Source organism: Carlito syrichta, unplaced genomic scaffold (assembly GCF_000164805.1).
Source record: "Carlito syrichta isolate Samal-C Ts95f unplaced genomic scaffold, Tarsius_syrichta-2.0.1 Scaffold303270, whole genome shotgun sequence".
NCBI lineage: Eukaryota > Metazoa > Chordata > Mammalia > Primates > Tarsiidae > Carlito > Carlito syrichta.
Window position 1 is genome coordinate 92,011 of NW_007247366.1, and position 22,124 is coordinate 114,134.

A 22,124-nucleotide genomic window follows, 5' to 3' on the forward strand; every position below is an offset into this window, starting at 1 on the left:
CACTCGTGTTAAATTACCCAAATACTGATCACCGAAATCAAGAATGTCAGACTTTGAAGGTTGCTGAAATATTACCTAACCCAAACTACTCGTTTGACACATGAAGAAACTGTGGCCCTTATAGTAGAGGAACTGAAAATGTCACTTTTTACACCCAAATACTAGGAAATAGGTGGGCAATTTTCAATAAATCATAGAAAATATCTTCATTTTCATTTGGCATGGTAAGTGCCTCCAGGTTAAGACAGAATAGTGTGACCACACTTCAGAGTGTAACATACACGGACATGGTTAAGAACATGTGCTGATGCTTAGAATCCCCTACAAAAACTCTAAATTGGTCTCTTAGAAACAGGACATTGTAGAGAACTATGTGACTGCACATAAATATAAAATTTTTAATATTGTTCCTAGTATTTGGGTGTAAAAAGTAACATTTTATGGATAATGGCACAGAAAAAATTAAAATTCTAAAACACTTTAAAAATCAGCTTTAATTAGAGTCAATGTTAAACAGCAAACGGTTATTCTTAGATTACTCTGAATGAAATGTAAGTAGTTAGGGACAGAATATCTGAACTTTTCCAAGTCTAACCCAGACTGCAGATTATTCCAGTCTCTGTAAGTTTTTAGAAAGTGATAAGACAGAATGTCAAATGTGTATGTTTATTAAAGAAAATTTTTTCAGTTAAAATGGAATGTTTAAGATGACAAGTCTAAATTAGAAAATCATTTAAGTTTGGGACATAGAACTCAGAGGCATAGAGTTAAGCAGCATAAATTTTGCCATATTGTAGAAAACTAGCATATTTTAAGATATTTTAAGACAAGCAGATTAGAGGATGGAGAAAGAGGAAGGGGAGAGAGACAGGGAGGGAGAGGGAGAGCGAGAGCGAGAGAGAGAGAGAGAGAGAGAGAGAGAGAGAGAGAGAAACTGTGCAAATGGATAATTAGAGCTACACAGACTAGTAATAGTAGAAATAAAATATTATAAAGTTTTAGTTTTCTGTAGAAGAGTGATGAATCAATGCTTGACTAACATTAGATAAAAGACTAGATAATGAGAAATGACAAATTAAAATAATAATATTAAAAAAAAATATATATATATATATATTTTTGAGTTGGAGTCTCACTCTGTTGCCCAGACTGGAGTGCATCCTGGCCACCGCAGCCTTGACCTGCTGGGCTCTGGCGATCCTTCCGCCTCAGCCTTCCAAGTAGCCGGAATTACAGGCATGCGCTACCATGCCCGGCTGATTTTTTGATTTTTATTGTAGAGATGAGGTCTCGCTGCCCAGGTGGGTCTCAAACCCGCGGGCTCAGGCAATCCACTCACCTCAGCCTCCCAAATGCGCGGGATTACAGGCTGAGCCACTGAGCCCGGCTTAAAATATTTTTTAAATCTACAGAAGAATCTATGAAAGAGAGAGGAGTCAGGGTAACAGCACTCAAATAAGAGAAAAGGAGTTGAGAAAAATTAACAAGCAATAAAATATGGACAGGAATTTGAAGCAGAAAAATTGAAGACTAACAAAATGGGCAATAATCATTAAATTAAATATGACAGCTCACCATACGAGCTTAATTTTCAAAGGAATTGATTTGGTATAAGGTGCTTCAAGGAAAATGATACACACACACACACACACACACACACACACACACATATCACATAATACATGCATGTTATAGAAAATGCATATTTCAGCCGGGCTCGGTGGTTCAGCCTGTAGTCCCGCGCCTTGGGAGGCTGAGGTGAGTGGATTGCCTGAGTCTGTGGGTTCGAGACCCGCCTGGGCAACTTGACGAGACCTCATCTCTACAATAAATCAAAAATCAGTCGGGTGTGGTAGCGCATGCCTGTAATTCTGGCTATTCGGAAGGCTGAGGCGGAAGGATCGCCGGAGCCCAGCAGGTTGAGGCTGCGGTGGCCGGGAGCGGCCACGGCACTCCAATCTGGGCAACAGAGTGAGACTCCAACTCAAAAAAAAAGAAAATGCATATTTCTCTAAGACAGTAAGTCTTTGACTACAGATGTGAGCTGAGGTGATTGGAAATTGTAGATTGCTGAGGAGAGAAACACAGTGTAGTGTAAATACAACAACTCAGAAGAAGCATTGATGAATTTATTTCTATCCATGTGACCTCTAGACTTGATTAAAAATTGAGGAGCCTGTCTCCCTAAAATCCATGTACACTATCATTCTCCAAAATTTGACAGATATTTTGTGCCAAACAATGCAGCACTGGCCACTTTGGCATGACTGTAACATGACACTTTTTATGTTGCAATATCTTAGATTCTCTTAGAGCATGAAGATGACAAGGTCATATTTTGGATATTTGGTGGGATACAGGTGATCATAAAAGTCAAACGTGAGGGGAAAATTCTCAGTTTTATGTGCCATATGGAAACAATGGCAATAGCTTTGGTATTATTAGCAAGTGCTCAGTTTACTTTCTTCTCTTAAGAATTTCATTGGGCCAGGCATGGTGGCTAACGCCTATAATCCCAGCACTTTTGGAGGTGGAAGTGAGAGGATTGCCTGAGCCGACGGGTTCGAGACCAGCCAGGGCAACCTGGCGAGACCTCATTTCTACAATAAAAAAAACCCAAACAATTAGCCAGACGTGGTGGCGCGTGCCTGTAGTTCCAGCTACTTGGAAGGCTGAGGTGGAAAGATCGCCTGAGCCCAGCAAGTAGAGGCTGTGGTGGCTGAGAGCATGCCACTGCCCTTCAGCCTAGGTGACAGAGTGAGACTCTGACTCAAAAATAAAAAAGGGAAGTTTATAGCTAGGATTTCATGGTGTTCAACATATAGTAGTGATAGGCTCACACTCAACAGTGACTGTTGGCTTTCTCAGGCCCACAAATACTTAACTGAAGATATAGCTGGTGTAAGCCTATTCATGGGCATCCAAGTGAGTCTCATTTTCAATTAAAAAAATATATCCAGGCTCATTCAGACAGAGCCCAGAGGGAAGGTCTTATCCTCACATATATTAGATATAATTCATGTGATAATCGCTTTGATGACTTCATTTAACTATAGTCATGCATTGCTTAATGATAGGGATACATTCTGAGAAATGTGTCATCAGGTGATTCTGTTGTTGTGGGAACATAATAGAACATACTTACACAATCCTAGATGGTCTAGCCTATTACACACCTAGCCTATATGGTGTGGCCTATTGCTCCGAAGCTACAAATCTGTGCAGCATGTTACTGTACTGAACACTGTAGGTAATTATGACACAGTGGTATTTCTGTACCTAAACATAGAAAATGTACCATACAAATACTCTATAAAAGACAAAAGTGTCCTGTATAGGACACCTACCACGAATGGAGCTTGTAGGACTGGAAGTTACTCTGGCTGAGTCAGTGGTGAGTGAGTGTGAAGGCTTAGGACATTACTGTACTATTGTAGACTTTATAAACACTATACACTTAGGTTACATTAAATTTATTTTTATTTTTATTTTTTTATTTTTTTGAGTTGGAGTCTCACTTCATCACCCAGACTGGAGTGCAGTAGCCGCTCACGGCCACCACAGCCTCGACCTGCTGGGCTCCGGCGATCCTTCCACCTCAGCCTTCCAAGTAGCTGGAACTACAGGTGTGCACTACCATGCCCGGCTAATTTTTTATTTATTGTAGAGATGAGGTCTCGCCAAGTTGCCCGGGCGGGTCTCGGACCCACGGGCTCAGGCAATCCACTCACCTCAGCCTCCCAAAGTGCTGGATTACAGGCTGAGCCACCGAGCCCGGCTCTAAATTTATTTTTAAAATAACTTTTTTCTTATCTTACTGTAACCTTTTTACTTGATAAACTTTTAAGTTTTTAAACTTCTTCTTTTTTTTTTTTTTTTTGAGTTGGAGTCTCACTCTGTTGCCCAGATTGGAGTGCAGTGGCCGCTTCCGGCCACCGCAGCCTTGACTGCTGGGCTCCGGCGATCCATCCGCTCAGCGTTCCAAGTAGCCAGAATTACAGGCATGCGCTCCCACGCCCGGCTGATTTTTTGATTTATTGTAGAGATGAGGTCTCGCTGCCGAGGCGGGTCTCGAACCCGCGGGCTCAGGCAATCCACTCATCTCAGCCTCCCAAAGGCACGGGATTACAGGCTGAGCCACCGAGCCCGGCTTTAAGTTTTTAAACTTCTTATCTCTTTGTATTAACAACTTAAAACACAAACACATTGTACCACTGTACAAAAATATTTTTGTTATTTATATCCTTATTCTATAAGCTTTTTTCTATTAATTTTTTTTACTTTTTAAAATTAAAAAAAATCTAAGACACAAATGCACATGCTAACATAGACCTACACAGGGTCGGGATCATCAAGATGTCACTAGGTGAAAACAAATTTTCAACTCTATTATAATATTATAATATCATTCACTGAAACATTGTTACATGGTACCTGACTGTATTTTAAAATCTTTTTTTTTTTTTTGAGTCAGAGTCTTACTCTGTTCCCCAGGCTGTGGTGCAGTGGCACACTCATGGCCACCGCAACCTCGACCTGCTGGGCTCAGGCGATCCTTCTGCCTCAGCCTTCCAAGTAGCTGTAACTACACGTGTGCACCACCATGCCTGGCTAACTTTTGTGATTTATTGTAAAGACGAGGTCTCCCCAAGTTGCCCAGGCTGGTCTCGAACCCCTGGGCTCAGGCAATCCTCTTACTCCGCCTCCCAAAGAACTGGGATTACAGGTGTGAACCACTGTACCCAGCTTAAATACCTTGAGATGTGTGTTATAATATTTATTTTACAGATGAAAAGGATAAGAAGGCTTTTATCAGAGAGAAGTGGTAGTTAAAGTCAGATAGCACTTTGACTGAAAGACAAAGTAAATAGTATTTAAGCCTGATCAAGAGGAAGGGTCTAGATTGGGCTTTGCAATTTCCAGGAAACAATTTTTTCCTCTCATTGACTAGTCCAGTGAGCATCTCTGCCAGTATTTCCTCTTACCTGAAATATATGGGTATCGCCTAACTGACCTCTGCTGCCAGGACTGTGGCTCAGGGGTGACAATCTGTGTGAGGTGGAGGTAGCTGAGCTCTGGGTTATAATCTAAGAATCTCTGACCTCATCTTCTACAGCTGTGATTATCATGTCATCTGCAATAGGAATGACAGTGACTGTAAGAGACCTCATGCTAATTCTCTAAAAAATGTTTCACCCAAGGTATTATTGTAAACAACTAGTAGTGGTTAATGAAAATACTCAAAGAGATTTTCAAAAGAACTGGACTATCACCATCCTCAAAACTGTAAGAACTGGACTATCACCATCCTCAAATCACAAGTGAAGCCACTCAAGATGAGCAGCACCTGAGGGACCTGCCACCTGGCTGCAGATACACGCACGAGCTCTGTTTTAAGAACCAGTTCAGATATCAGAATTGTGGGAGGGGTCATGATATTCTGCTTGGCTGGCATGATTCTTCTGCACTACTGCTCTTTATCTTTCTGGTTGTAGAAGATGAGCAATATCATCACTGGCTGCCCCTCTAATCTCATTCCTAGGAACAACCGGGTCTACTTATTACTTGCCAGAAATCCCGTGGATCAAGGCTCCCCAGGTTGCAAAGCCAGCCTTGTTTCCCCTGACAGTAGTGATACCCATCTTGCTTCTGGAGTTCCACCATCCCCACTGGCACGAGGGAGCCAGCTTCTTAGTAGCTCTCCTGCCCTCACCAGAACCTTCAGAGGACAGAGCTCCTCAGTGATGCTAGTGCCCACCTTACCAATGCATTCCATATGGTTTTTGGGAAGAGAGTGGCCTCTGGGCCCTCTCTGGGATCATAATCAGCTAGTGGGTTCTCTGGAATCACATAATAATTCAAGTCTTACTGAAACTCCTGACCAAGGATTTGCCAAGGAAGTTCCAGTGTTTCCACATCATTTACTATGGCAACATCTTGCCAGATCTTCAAAGAGCCCTCCCAGCAGGAGTTAAGGACAATTGTCATGTGTCTTCATGGGATGTAAGTCTTGAGTCATTGCAAGTGCCCTTGCATCAATATAAACAATTCTGTGCTTAGCCTTGTATTTCACAACAAGTGAAAATCCTTGGTTGGGCTCGATGGCTCAGCTGTAATCCCAGCACTTTGGGAGGCTGAGGTGAGTGGATTGCCTGAGCCCGCGGGTTTGAGACCAGCCCAGGCAACTTGGCCAGACCCCGCCTCTACCATAAATAAAAAATTAGCCAGGCGTGCGCTAGCACGCCTGTAGTTCTGGCCACTTAGAAGGCTGAGGCAGAAGGATTGTCGGAGCCCGGCAGGTCAATGTTGGGGTGGCCATGAGTGTGCCGCTGCACTCCAGCCTGGGTGACAAAGTGAGACTCTAACTCAAAAAAAGAGAAAATCCTTACTTATAATTTTGCACATGTTCCACCAATTTCTGTTAGTACAGATTAGACATCATGCAGGTCATCTGATAAATCAGTTATTTCCTCCATGTCAGTGACTGTATTTCTTCCTCACATCTCTGCTGAGGCCTGAACCTAGTCACTGATCTAGAAGTCATGAGGAGGGGCATGATGGAATTTGAGACGAGACTGCTACTTAAGGAGGCTTTTGCATGGCCACAGTAGACTGCCCTCCTCTAGCAAAGAACTATTTCTAGGCCTGAAGTTTTCATAGAGGAATTTGGGAGACCAAGGGTCTCAGGAAAATCCCAAATATACATTCCTATCCTTGGGATCAGAGTCTTACTCCTTCAGCGTCAGGGTCCTGATTTAACAGTGAAGACTCGCAGGGTCTGTGCATTCAGCATCCTTTAAACTCCATTGTTCTTCTAATTAAATCCTGGCCTCAGTTTGCTTTCTCACTGCAGGAGATAAGGGTCTGTTTAAATGTCGCCATGGTGGGATTCTAGCTTTCACTGCATGTCCTTAGGTTATGGTTGGTCAAACACCCAGTTCCAATCCCTTTTGCCCTATACATTTTAAGTGCCAGAGCTTCCCTTTCCATCCATGCCTCATCCCGACCCACCGCACGTCTTTCCAGTGTTGCCAGCACGGCGCTTAACACCAGTTAAGCAATCCTTGTTGTCATTTGACCATTGACCACTTACTATATAAATGGTCTTAGGTTTGGGTCCCCCAAAGAAGACTCTGAGACAAAGACTTAAGTGACATATTTTATTTGGAAGAGGTCCCAAAAAACAAAATGAGGAAGTGGGGAAGTAAGACAAGAAAGGTAGAAAAGTCATCCAAGGTGGAATTAATGAGCAGATTTCTTTTTACTCCCACTGGGGGAATCTCTGAGAAACGGTGTGGAATAAACTCAGAATCTTCCCAGTTGAGGCTGTAATGATTATCCACCAACTCCCATGACTCAATGTCTAACTTTTACTACCACAGCCCTGGTACCTATCTGTGTTTGGACAGGTGAACGCATATGATACCAAAGAAAGCTACAGGCAAAGAAAAGATGCTCAAATGTGGGATACACAAAGATGACAGCACACAGGAAGCCCTCCTGCCTTACAAATGCAGGTGAATAACGGTGGGCCAAGGGAGTATAGGGGGGCACCAATAGTGTCTGACACATATCTCAGTGCAATCTAGTGAACAAATCAGATTCCACCCCCTAAAGGACAATAGGACCATTCTATTCTTCCGCATCGGGGAACTGAGAAACTTGCCATGTTGCTTATAAATTTGTGGGAGCTTTGTATTTTTTCTTTGAGACAGGGTCTCTCTTTGTCACCCAGGCTGGAGTGCAGTGGCACAATCATAACTCACTAAAGCCTCGACCTTCTGGGCTCAAGTGATCCTCTTGCCTCAACCTTTGAAGTAGCTACAGGCACATACAGAGGTGGGGGTGGTGGGGTCTCTCTATGTTGCCCAGGCTGGTCTCAAACTCCTGGCCTCAAATGATCCTCCCACCTCGGCCTCCCAAAGCACTGGGATTGCAGCCATGAGCCACTGTGCCCAGCCCCTGATCTGTTTCTGATTTAGCTTCTTATTAGCTGAGCTTGTGCATGAGTCTGCAGCCAGGTGGCAGGTCCTCCGGGTGCTGCTTGTCTTGAGTGGTATCACCTGTGTTTTGAGGATAGCAATAGTCCATTCAGGTGACAGAAGTAATGAAGCTATACATCTCTGTCTATCAACAGGCTAACCCAGAATTGTCCACTTAGCATGGTCTCCAGAGAGACAGAGAGGAAGTATGCATGTCCTCTTGAAGCATAGGCTCTGGGATGGCACAGTGACCTTTTTGCTGCCTTGTAATGGTCAAAGACAGTCACAAAGCTGAGCAACCCCCTTGGGTCCCTCCCACTGTGGGAGTTTTTCTGTCTTCTCAATAAACCCTACTTTTGCTGGGCGCGGTGGCTCAGGCCTATAATCCCAGCACTTTGGGAGGTTGAGGTGAGAGGATTGCCTGAGCCCGCGGGTTCAAGACTAGCCTGGGCAACTTGGTGAGACTTCATCTCTAAAATAAATCAAGAAAAATTACCTGGTCCTGGTGGCACATGCCTGTAGTTCCAGCTACTTGGAAGGCTGAGGCAGAAGGATCGCCTGAGTCCAGGAGGTCGAGGCTGTGGTGGCCATAAGCGTGCTACTGCACTACAGCCTGAGTGACAGCGTGAGACTCCAACTCAAAAAAAAAAAAAAAAAATCCTACTGACTCAAGGGGTAGAGAAACAGGTCTCATCCTGATAAGAGGAGCTGGAAAGTCTCATTATAAAGGAGCATTTACAAGGAGGGATGGATAATTATACCCATTTTTTGCAAATCTAGATTTTTCTCTTTCTCCCTAAAAACAACCACTCCTGAGCATTCAAATTTGTATCAATTGTGTCTGCAATTAAGCTCTTTCCTAATTTGCATATTCTCCCCCCAGAACAAGAATACCCTGTTTTCTTTATAAAGCTATTCAGTGTCAAAAATACTTAAGAATGCTCAGTGGAGCCGGGTTTGGTGGCTCAGCCTGTAATCCCATGCTTTGGGAGGCTGAGGTAAGTGAATTGCCTGAGCCCGCGGGTTCGAGACCCACCTGGGTAACTTGGCGAGACCTCATCTCTACAATAAATAAAAAAAATTAGCCGGGCGTGGTAGCGCACGCCTGTAGTTCCAGTTACTTGGAAGGCTGAGGTGGAAGGATCGCCGGAGCCCAGCAGGTCGAGGCTGCGGTGGCTGGGAGCGGCCACTGCACTCCAGTCTGGGTGACAGAGTGAGACTCCAACTCAAAAAAAAAAAAGAAAGCTCAGTGGAAACCTCATCCTGAACTCTATGGGTTTATCAAACATTTGCCTAAAAAATGTAAATCCGTTCAGAAAAAGCAGGATTGTGCAGCAATCTATATAATAAATTTTTGATATTTTTATCACTTTCTATTGGGCAAAACTAATTCTTTAATTCTGCTGTTTTTCCTCTTGAAAGGTTGGGAATAACTCAACTAATCCCCTTCCTGTTCTGCATCTCCATTTATGCTGGATGTGATCATGTTTATTTTATCTATTGGAATATTGCTTCAGGGACAAATGAGCATGTTTTGAATATGTCTAAAATTCATGTGACCTCAAGAGAAATATTTTTTCCTACCTTTGCTGGTGTTGGGGAAATATAAAATTAAAAACAATTTCTTCCAACCTAGAGAACCTCTCCACAAAGGTAAAAGAGAAAGAAAACAGTTTTAATAAGTATTAAACCAGAATGTGATGCACATCATAGGCAATCCGCTAAGAGGGTGCAGAGACAGAATGAAATCTCACCCTTCTATACAGCAAGCAGATGCAACCTGTTACACACATGTTCTCAAGAGAAACAATAATTAGCCCTTAATTAGTTCTCAAGTAAGAGAACTTGACAGCACTGTTTATTACACATGGTTCATCATAAAATCACCTGGTAATTGGTATTAGTTAATTGGCTTTATACAAACGAAAATTAAACTTTGATCTTCATGACAGAAGATAGTTTTGCAACTGGGAGCAAAGCACCCATCAGTTAGGCTCCTACCCACCCACAGAAACGGGAGATAGAGGCCTGGTTACATTTCATTGAAATGTAAGCATCAAGAGGGATAGTGCCTTTATGGCACCTAGGTCCTTGAGAAAGACATCCCTAGGTCATAAAGCTGGTCAGATGCTTGTTTAGCTTCTAAAAACAATTATATCCGCTTGAGACAGAGAAATAACTTACAGTTACAAATTGTCTAAAGTAAATGCTCTAAGCAAAGGAAAGAGAAGGAAATCTCTTTGTGCTTATTTTCAACAGGGAGAAGTAAACCTCATTGCAAATATGTATTTGTCCTTACATTAAGTAGGAGCTCATCTGTGTTAGCTGTGGTTGTTAGTAACCATGGCATTTACAGTGCCTGTAACTCATTAGCTTAGAATGTATTTGTCCATTCCATCATTCATTAGATTATAATTAAATCTTATGTGCCGGAAACAAGCCTGGATTATGTTGATTCAGAAGTGAATCAGAGAGACAGATTCCTTTCATCAAAGAAATTATATTCCATAGAAGGAAGCAGACAATAAACAGATAAGTAAATAAATACATTTACTTAATAATGTATTTGCAATCTAATTATAGGGACTGTTGAGGGTAATGACAAATAAAATAGCACAAAGGGCTGAGCTGGGTGGGGAGTGTTATTTTAGGAAAAAAATTTACATGGTGATGGTGTTTGAGCTGAGATGCCAAGGAGAAGATGAGAGGAGTCAGCATCACAAGCAAAGAGAAACGGAAAAAAACATTGAGATTTTTGGCTTGTGCAAGAGAATGGATATAAGTGGCATACTATGAGTGGGAACACAGGGAAAAAGTACAGTTGTGGGACCTGAAAGAATTCTGTTTTAAACACGTAAAGTTTGAGCTGCTTTTTAAATATAAAAGTATAGATGTTAAAGAGGCAACCAGTTACACCTTTTTTTTTTTTTTGAGTTGGAGTCTCACTCTGTTACTCAGATGGGAGTGCAGTGGCCACTCCCAGCCACTGCAGCCTCAACCTGCTGGGCTCCAGCGATCCTTCCACCTCAGCCTTTCAAGTAGCTGGAACTACAGGTGTGCGCTACCACGCCCGGCTAATTTTTGATTTATTGTAGAGATGAGGTCTCGCCAAGTTGCCCAGGCCGGTCTCAAACCCGCGGGCTCAGGCAATCCACTCACCTCGGTCTCTCAAAGTGCTGGAATTACAGCTAAGCCACCGAGCCCGGCCCAGTTACACCTTTTTAAACTCACATTAAACATCAGGGAAGGGTACACAAATATGAGAGTCATCATTTAAACCAGGGATCCAGACTTCCTTTGCTGACTATGTTGGAGTCATTTGTAGAAGATTTGTTATCCCATGAAAAACAGATTACAAAGGAAATAAGATTTTACAAAATTCATCTGTATGACGTCTTCAGAGAGCTGCCTGGGCAACTAGGCATTCTGCCTGGGTTTGAGTGGGCAGAATGGCAAAAGGAAGCAAACGGGAGTGGTGAGCCACAATTCTTTATGTGATTTTTGCCTCTGGGCATTGGGCCATTAATGGCATCAGGGAGCCTGGAAATCCAGATCTGAGGAGGTCTGGGCAGAGTTGCTGCTAAGAGATCAGAAAGTGAGCAAAATGAAGTGGCAAAATCAGAATTTGTAATGGCAAAGAAGTTAGGACTCCGGTGGCCAATATTCCAGGGAAAGGAGGTAGAAGACTGAAATTTTAACATCTAATTTGGTTTCTCTCCCCCCTTGAGGCATTTGCCGAGTTCTTGGACTGCATTGAGTGGGGGAATAAGAAGCTGGACAAAGTCCCTATGATATGCCACCCCATCCTTGGGGTAAAGAGGAAAGCATTGGATTTTAGTGCTTAACAAAGTAGAAGGTCAGCCGGGCTCGGTGGCTCAGCCTGTAATCCCACGCCTTTGGGAGGCTGAGGTGAGTGGATTGCCTGAGCCTGCAGGTTCGAGACCCGCCTGGGCAGCGAGACCTCATCTCTACAATAAATCAAAAAATCAGCCGGGCGTGGTAGCGCATGCCTGTAATTCCGGCTACTTGGAAGGGTGAGGCAGAAGGATCGCCAGGAACCCAGCAGGTCGAGGCTGCGGTGGCCGGGAGCAGCCACTGCACTCCAGTCTGGGCGACAGAGTGAGACTCCAACTCAAAAAAAAAAAAAAAAAGTAGAAGGTCCCCTTAGTAAGCATACTATACTTTGGGTTGACACACTTCAAGGTTATACCTGAAGTAACATCAAGGCAATCTGGGAGTAGGTAATATTAAAACGCTACAAACTTGCCTCCTGTCATTCAGTGTCTTGTCTGATTAAGATCATTTTCCCCTAGTCTTGATATAGAAGTGAATAAATTTGCCAAGTGCAGTGGTTCAAACCTGTAATCCCAGAGCTTTGGGAGGCTGAGGCAGGAGGCTTGCTTGAGGAGTTCAAGGTCAGCCTAGGTAACATAGCAAGACCTCATCTCTACAAAAAAAATTTAAAAATTAACCTAAATTTATTACTTAGATTAATGGAACATAATGGGGAATCTAGACTAACATTTATACAATCACCTGATTTTCGACAAATAGGTCAATGTAATAGAGAAAGAATGACCTTTTCAACATATAGTGCTGTGTACATATGAAATGTTAAGAGGATAAAGATTCAAGCAAAAAGTGACTTTATGATAGCCAAGTGTATCTGAAAAAGGAAAGCTCAGTCCACTGAATAAAAAACTGATAGAGCCAGGTGCAATGGCTCATCCCTGTAATCCCAGCACTTTGAGAGGTGGAGGTGAGAGGATTGCCTGAGTTCACCAGTTCAAGACCAGCCTAGGCAACTTGGACAGACCGTCTCCACAATAAATAAATAAATAAAAATTAGCGGGACATAGTGGCACGTATCTGTGGTTCCAGCAACTTGGAAGGCTGAGGTGGAAGGACTGCCTGAGCCCAGCAGGTCGAGGCTACAGTGGCCGTGAGCATATCACTGCACGCCAGACTCGGCAACAGAATGAGACTCCTACTCAAAAAACTCAAAAAACTGATAAATTGGACTTCATTAAAGTAAGAACTTTTGTTTATCAAAAGTCACCACAGTAGGGCACAGGGGAATCTGGGAGGCAAGGGGGGAACAGACCTGTTCTATTTCTTAATTATGGCCTACTTATACAATTGTAGGATTAACGAGGTTAATTCATAATATTTCTCAGCCACAAATGCTGGCTGTGCTCAGGGAGGAAAGGGATTATATCCCAAAGGAGCTCCAGGACCTTTCCCACATGTACCATCAAGTCTAGGAAGTTAAACTCAATGTGTCACAGCTCTCTAGGCCTTGATATTTTCTTCTTTCAAAGGAAGGGAATAGACTAGAAATGTCTTCATTGGTCACTGTGAGGATTTAGTACTTAGAACAGTGGCAGACAGATGGGAAGGATCCAAAATTGTTGAAGTCCCTGAACATTCTGTGGATGAATGATGGGTGTACTTTCTTTGTGCAGGCCCAGGTCTCCCAATCAGGAAAGCCCCAGCCTCACCACAGGCCCACAGTTCTACTCTGGGACCATCATGGTTGGTGTTGTCTCCCTCACCACCTAGGTCTGCATTGGGTGCCCAAGTGCCCCACCTCCTTCCCATGTGCTTGTCACCCCGCCTAAGACAGTGACTCTGAAGGTGTGAAGACCTCACGGTCTATGGGTCACATACCTTCTCCCGAGAACACCCAGGGTCACCAAATGTGTTATTATTGAATGAAGACACAAAACTTCCATTTCTACAGCCCTCTATGCAGTTTCCGAACTCAGTGTGGGCAGAATCAATGTCCTCCTCTCCCGCTAGACCCAAGTCTCCTGCTGGGTGCCTGGTCTCTCTGACTTGTCTCATCACTTCACCTTCTACCCGCCCAGGCTGAGCAGCTCTGTCTGTGGACTTCTCTGGCCCCACACCCCACGTGAAAGCACTGAGACTTGCAGATCCCTTTCCCCCTCTGCTGTGACTCTTGGTCCTGACCTCCCAGAGCTTCTGCCTCCATCCACTGCCACCCCGTATCTCACAGGCTCATTTTAGGGCCCACCAAGTCCTCCGGCCACATGGTTCTACTTACTGCTCAGGACCCCCATGACTCCTCTCTGCCGTGCAGCCTTCAAGCCTCCTGTCCAGGCTTTCCTCCTCTTCCACACTTCCAGATGCTCTCATTTCTGGCCCTCGGGCCTGCCCTTTTACATTGTCTCTACTGGCTCTTGGTGGACTTAGGAGCCTATACATTGAGGTTCACTGGGGGAGAGCACTTTCTTCCCATGCCCAGGCAGAGTGCAGGGCTGAGAAAGTCCCTGGGGTGGCTCAGGGCTTGTTAAAACAGAGTATGAAGAACAAGCCCTAGTCTCAGGGGTGGGATTTGGTGAAGGGAAAGGAGGGAAGCAGTGGCATTCATGGCCTGGGTTTGTGGACTGTGAACCTGCTACAGCACCTTCTGGCATGAAACAGCCTGGGTTTCCTCTCAGGGAAGAGAAGGAGATTCTTGAGATGTGTGTTCTCCCTAGAACATGACCGGGCAGGAGCAGGTCTCCTTACTGGCCCTGACTCTCCATGCCTTCTTGACACTCACAGATGGCCTTATGGGCTAGCAGGTAGTTAGCCTGCCACCGCCTACCCATGCAAATGTGCACTCTACTGTAGTCTTTTCCCCTCCTTTGGCTTCTCTGAGTAGTAGGAGTGGTAGTTTATTGGTGCCTCCTTGTGGTGCGATGCCCAGGGACAGGACCCTCAGCTAGTCCCAGGCAAGGGCCTGTGTGGTTCTTCTTCCTGATGCTCAGGATGGGTGGGTTCTCCTTTGAGCTCCTTAGGGCAGAGATGCTCAGAATTCTCTGGTGGCTTCAAAACCAAGCAGTCTCCCTTGGGTGAAACAGACTTTTCTTCCCACCCTGCCTGGAGCCCGATAACTGAAAATGATGAACAGAGGAGCCTGACTCAGGCTCCTGGATCATTTTGTCATGCCTCCAAGTTTCTGTCTCTGTCATTCTTTTTGTCTCTCATTTTCTCTAAGTATATGTATCTCTCTCTTTGAATTCATCCTCTGATTTCTTCAGCTTTCCAAACTTTTCTGTCTCATACAGGTATTCATTCACCCATCCAATCATTCATTCAAGAAGTATTTACTGAACACCTACTATGTGCCAGGTCTCTAGACTAGTCAGAGGGAGCTGCAAGGGGTGGGGAACTCAACAGGGATCAGGAGAGCTCCGGCCCTTGCCTCCCTAGAGCATACCAACCTAACCTTACAACCTAACTCTTCTGAGCTAGTGGGGCCTGACTCCTTTCCTTGGTGAGCACCAGCACTTACAAAAAGAACGGCAAAGAATGAGTACATATTCAATATTTGCTGAATAGCTGATGAGTTACAGAGCTGAACCTGTGACCAGAGGGATGCAGGGTGAGGCACAGGAGGCTCTGAGGAACATGAAGATTTGGGGGTACAGAGGACTTGCTTCTGCTTTTGCTTCTCAAGAGCATAGAATGTGAATGTTCACATCTTTATGTCCACAGCACTCAGGAAACTGCAAGTTAACCCCTTTATACATCAACGATTAAACATTAACTTCAAGGATGAGATGGAGAAGACACACTTATCCCTATCCTCTTGCTAAGTACAACTGAAATCCTGCACATTATTTGTAAAACAGACATAACAAGACTCTGGAAGGTAGAAAGAAGGCAGGGAGCTAGGGACCTTCGGACCTGGAAACAACTAGCTATGAGTTCTCTGGGTTTTCTTTCTGCCTCATCTATTTTGGACTATGTGTTGGAGAAGCTAGCAACCCCAAAACACCAATGGGCTTGGAGGGGGGAAAAGCTCCCCCTGTAGTTTCTCTCAGCCAAACAACTAGGAAGAGGACAACCTAGCAAGACAATTAACTTCTAGCAAATCTTTAGACAATAACAGTTCTACTCCAACCAAGCGCCACGGGGGGAAAAAAAAAAGCCATGGCCGCACACATGCTAGGAAATTTTAGTGGGCACTTAGACTTCACCTTCACCAAGTAAAACTAGATGCTCCTCGAAAAGGGATGCCATTTGAAGGCTGAGTGAGGAGTCAGAATGTTCATCCTCACTCAGCATAATGAGATTCCCCTCTGCTATCACTGGAGACCACATGGGTCCTGGATTTTCTCCTCCACCTGGTGATGAGGCACCCTTCTGCTTCCCCACTGGACTGGTATCAGAAGACACCTGGTAGAAAGTAGAACTTTCACCACATTACAGCCTTTATGGAAAACAATATGAAGATTCCTCAGGAAATCAAAAATAGCACTTTCACCACTGTCAAACAGCAACACATGTGTCCCTCTGCTCTCCAGTGTCAGTGGGGGCAGTGACAAGTAATTCCATCCTTCAGCATGGGTTTGTCATATGAGGATGAGTGGGGATAGACAAGTGCAGAAGAACAAAATGAGGCCCTCATCTCACACCATATACAAAAATCAACCCCAAATAGAATAAAGATTTAAACATAAAATAGAAAACTGCTAAATTACGGGAAAGAGTCCAGGCACAGTGGCTCACACCTGTAATCCCAGCACCTTGGGATGTGGAGGCAAGAGGATTGCCTGAGTCCAGTGGTTCAAGATCAGCCTGGGCAGCTTGGCAAGACCTCGTTTCTACAATTAATAATAGGGTAACCCCTTCGGGTTCCCTCCCACTGTGGGAGCTTTTCTGTCCTCTCAATAAATCCTGCTTTAAAAATTAAAAATAATAATAATAATAATTAGCCAGGCATGGTGACGCATGCCTGTGGTTTCAGCTACTTGGAAGGCTGAGGCAGAAGGATTGCCCAAGTCCAGCAAGTCGGGGCTGCATGCCACTACACTTCAGTATGGGCAAAAGAGTAAGACTCTGATTCAAAAAAGAAAATAAAAGAAAAAAAATTACAAGAAAGAAGCATAGAGGAAAAGCTCCATGGCATTGGACTGGGTGAAGATTTTTAAAATATGACCCCAGCAACATAGGCATCAAAAGCAAAAATAGATAAATGGAATCACATCAAACAAAATCTTCTGCACAGAAAAAAAAAAAAAAAAAAAAAAATCAACAGAATGAAGAGACAACATGTGGAATGGAAGAAAGTATTAATAAATAAATAAAGGGTTAATATTAAAAATATATAAGGTACTCAAATAACTCAATAGTAAGAAGACAACCTGATTTAAATATGGGCAAAGGATCTGAATAGAACTTTTTCCGAAGAAGACACACAAATAGACAACAGACATTTGGGGAAAAAAAATGCTCAACAGCACTAATCATCAGGGAAATGCAAATTAAAACCACAATGAGGTATTACCTCACACTTGTTAGCACAGCTGTTATCAAAAAGACAACAGCTAAAAAGTATTGGCAAGGATATGGAGAAAAAGAAAGGCTTGTACACTGTTCATGGGAATGTAAATTGGTACAGCCATTATTAGGAATAGTATAGAGGTTCCTCAGTAAATTAAAAATTAAAATACCATATGATCCAGTAGTCCTACTTCTGGATATCTATCCAAAGGAATTGAAATCAGTATGTTGAAGAGATATCTGCATTCCCATATTGACTGCAGCATTATTCACAGTAGCCAAAATATGGAAACAATCTAAGTGTCCATCACAAATAAAAGGATAAAGAATTATGTGGTGTATATACATACATATATATACACAATGGAATACCGTTCAGTCTTTTTTTTTTTTTTGAGTCAAAGATTCACTGTCACCCAGGATGGAGTGCAGTGGCATGCTCACAGCCACCCCAGCATCGACCTGCTGGGCTCAGGTGATCCTTCCGCCTCAGCCTTCTAAGTAGCTGGAACTACAGGCACACACCACCATGCCCGGCTCATTTTTTGATTTGTTGTAGAGATGTGGTCTTGCCAAGTTGCCCAGGCTGGTCTCAAACCCATGGGTTCAGGCAATCTTCTTGCCTCCGCCTTCCAAAATGCTGGGATTATAGGCTTAAGCCACCACACCTGGCCCTATTCAGTCTTAAAAACAAGGATGTCTTGTCATTTGTGACAACATAACTGAACCTAGAGGACATTATGTTAAGTGAAGACAAATAACCTGATTTAAATATGGACAAAGGATCTGAATAGAACTTTTTCCAAAGAAGACACGCAAATGGACAACAGACACAGAAAGACAAATACATTGCTTGATCTCACTTACATGTGGAATCTATGAAATTGGAACTTACAAGCAAAGAGTAGAATAGTGCTTACTAGGGGGTGGGAATTTGGGGGTATTTCACTGAAACAGGAGGAAAAAGTTAAATAAGTCTATTATATAGCAAGGTGATTATAGTTAATAACAATATGTTGGCCGGGCATGGTGGCTCACGCCTGTAATCCCAACACTTTGGGAGACTGACGTGAGAGGATTGCCTGAGCCCAGGAGTTTGGGACCAGCCTGCACAACATGAGGAAACCTCATCTCTACAATAAATTAAAAAATTCGCTGTGTTTGGTGGCACACACCTGTAGTCTTAGCTACTTGGGAGGCTGAGGCAGAAGGATGACCTCAAGTCGAGGCTGCAGTACCTGTGATATTGCCACTGTACTCCAGTCGGGGAGACAGAGTGAGATCCCAACTCAAAACAAACAAACAAACAAAACAATGTGTTGCATACTTGACAGATGCTAAGATAATAGATTTTAGGTATTCTTACATTAGCCATTCCACAATATATACATATATAAAAACATCATGTTAGATTCCATAAATAGATATAATTTTTGTCAATTTGAAAATGAATTAGCTGGGCATGATGGCTCACACCTGTAATCCCAACACTTTGGGAGGTGGAAGAGAGAGGATTGCCGGAGTTCAGGGGTTCAAGACCAGCCTGAGCAACATGGTGAGACCTCGTCTCTACGATAAATCAAAAAATTAGCCAGGTGTGGTGGTACATGCCTGTAGTTCCAGCTGCTTGGAAGTCTGAGGCAGAAGGATCACCTGAACCCAGCAGGTCAAGGCTATGGGTGGCCGTGGGCGTGCCAATGCACTCCACCCTGGGCAACAGAGTGAGAGTCCCACTCAGAAAAATAAAATAAAGTAAAAACTAATTAATTACTTTTTTAAAAAGGAAGACAAGTGGGAAACCTGGATTTTTCACATCCACTTGACAGTAACATGGCAGCAAATAGGCAGCAAAACATTGCAATGCTCTTCTCCCACCCCAGGTAGTATCAGAGGAGGTCAGTTAAAACAGAAGACTTAAATAAATCCTGAGTCTCATCACATAACACCCAAATTGTCCAGCTTTCCATCAAAAACCACTCAACAGGCCAGGTGCAGTGGTTCACGCCTGTAATCCCAGCACTATGGGAGGCGGATGTAAGAGGATTGCCTGAACCGGCAGGTTCGAGACCAGCCTGGGCAACATGAGAATCTGACTCAAAAAAAAAAAAGCCACTAATCATACCAAGAATCAGGAAAATCTCAACATCAATGGTAAAAGACAATAGACTTTGATACTGAGATAAGATAAATGTTAACATTATCTGACAAGGATTTTATTTTATTATTCCGAGTCAGAGTCTCACTCTGTCGCCCAGGCTGGAGTGCAGTGGCACGCTCACAATCACCCCAGAGTCGACCTACTGGGCTCAGGCGATCCTTCCTATCCTTCCGCCTCAGCCTTTCAAGTAGCTGGAACTATAGGCACATGCTACCACGCCCGGCTAAATTTTTGATATATTGTAGAGACGAGGTCTTACCAAGTTACCCAGGCTGGTTTCGAACCCCTGAGCTCAGGCTGTCCTCTTGCCTTGGCCTCCCAAAGTGCTGGGATTACAGGCTGGAGTCACTGCGCCCGGCTGGCAAGGGTTTTAAAGAAGCCATCGTAAAGATTCTTCAGCAAGTAACTGCAAGCACATTTGAAGCAAGCGGATGATAGAAAGTTTCAGCAAAGTGGAAGGAGATATCAAAAAAAAAAACCAAAATGTAAATTTTATAACAGAAAAAATAAAACAACCAACTGAAAAAACTCAAAGCAGGAGGGTGCAACAAAACACAAGAGACAGGGGAAGAATCAGTAAACCTGCACAGAACAATAGAAAGTATCCAATCTGAATTACAGAGTGGCAATAGACTGTAATAGAAACAAATGTAATAGAGTTTCAAGGACTTGAGAGATTCGTCATTGTAGAAAAATGTCACATCCCAGGAGAAGGCACAGGCTGTAAGAGCTATCTTAGACAAGGCCTGCTCCTTTAGAATAGCCCTCTACGGAGAGGTCTGTTTGGTTCATTCTTTCTTCTTCCACTGAAAAGTTAAATGTGCAAAGGCAGAAACCCAGAGGCTATGTTGGCACTGAGAGATGGCCCTGGTGACCAGATTCAATGTCCCAAGGTAGACATATAAACGTGGCAAACAGATTTTCTAATCTGGTAATTTGGAACTTAAAGGGAGTCACAAAGAGATTTTTTAAAATTGATTGAATTATTGAATATTTATTGAGTACCTGCTATATACCAGGCAAAAAGGACAGAAACAAATTGTTCAGAGTTACTTTTAAGTCTTTCAGCAACACCTGAGTTGTCCTCACAAAAAAATTCATTCTGAGTTAGCATCCATTCATTCCTTGGTTATTCTTCATGCATAATTTTCTCAAGTGTCCTTTCAAATATTGCATAATGCTGTAGACCATTTAATATTCTGTCTGAAAGATTGGAAGAGTCACAATTGCTTTCACCTCTGTTTGACAAAGCAGAAACCAAAGGTATAAAACCCTTTTGGTGGCAATGGAACAGTACTATACTTGACTTCCAGACATCCATTTTTATTAAAAGCCAAAGCACTGGGATATAAAACATCACATACTATGCCAATCAGTGAACCTCTGAGAACACAATTTTCTTTGCTTATGTTATCTGAATACAAAGCATCAGTTACAAGGAGCTTATAAGCAACTATAGTAGACAAAAATGGAAGTATAATCAATGATGCATATATCTCCAAAGTATCAGGTTTGGCTGGGCGTGGTGGGTCAAGCCTGTAATCCCAGCACTTTGGGAGGCTGAGGTGAGAGGATTGCCTGAGTCCAGGGGTTCGAGACCAGTCTAGGCAACTTGGTGAGATTTCATCTCTACAAATCAAAAAATTAGCTGGACATAGTGGTGCATGCCTGTAATTCCAGCTACTTGGAGGGCTGAGGCGGAGGGATCGCCTGAGCCCAGCAGGTCAACGCTGCAGTGGTCATGAGCATGCCACTGCACTACATCCTGGGCGACAGAGTGAGACTCCAACTCAAAATAAAAAACAAAAACAAAATATCATGTTTAACCTTGAAGCAGTGTCTGAAAATGAAGTTCACCAAAATTCCAGAGGAACCAGCTGTTGTTCCAAACAACACTGTTCCATCTATATTTAATGTCATTTCTTTTCTAAGATATTCAATTTTTTTCTATGATTTCAATGATCATTGGTCTTCTGAGTTTTGCATCTTCTAAAGAAGGACTGGGTTGACCATGCTTATATGCTTCCATCTTGATGTCCTTAAGACAAAGTGTAGAAGGATAATTTACTGAGATACTGAGTTTTTGTTCTCCTGTGTCCTCATTCCAAGCCCTTTGTAGTTCTTGCTTTAACTCTTCAGGTGGGGAGGTGGAAACAATGACTGCTTGTTGGCAACTATCTCTATCCTCTGTCTCTCATGAAAGGCTGAGCTAATTTTGGAGATTGTGTTAAGTTTCCTGGAGAGGTCGGTGGGGATTACCTTGGGAGCATCCCCAGTTCCCACTGGCACCACAACTGCCCCCCCTCAGTGAGCCCCAGCCTCACACCTGAGCACCACCATTTTGGTGGCTCCCCGACACAGAGATTTGAATCTGATAAAAGTAAGTGTATTAGTTGACATTTCCTAGAGAGTCCTGACAAGTTTATCAGGAACTGGGGCTGACCCAGGTCCGACACTTCCAGTTCACAGTGCAGAGAAGGTTGTTAAGCTCATCTGAGATGAACAACACTAACAAGTGAGTTTAGGTAGGGATGCCCTCAGCTGTGTGGATCTGGTCCCAGGGAAGAGGCAGAAGCGGAGATCAGGGTAGAAGTCTGCGCACTTGCGGCTTGTTTCTATCAGAGCCAATTGGGTTGTGGGTGGAAATCCTTACAACTGCTGCAGATTTTAGCCAACCCTTTAAATTC

General features: G+C 43.5%; 1 pseudogene; it reads right to left on the bottom strand.

Annotated features, from left to right (window-relative positions):
* Positions 1-20,566: 20,566 nt before the first annotated feature.
* On the bottom strand, positions 20,567-21,777 carry LOC103260615 (annotated as a pseudogene).
* Between the last annotated feature and the right edge of the window lie 347 nt (positions 21,778-22,124).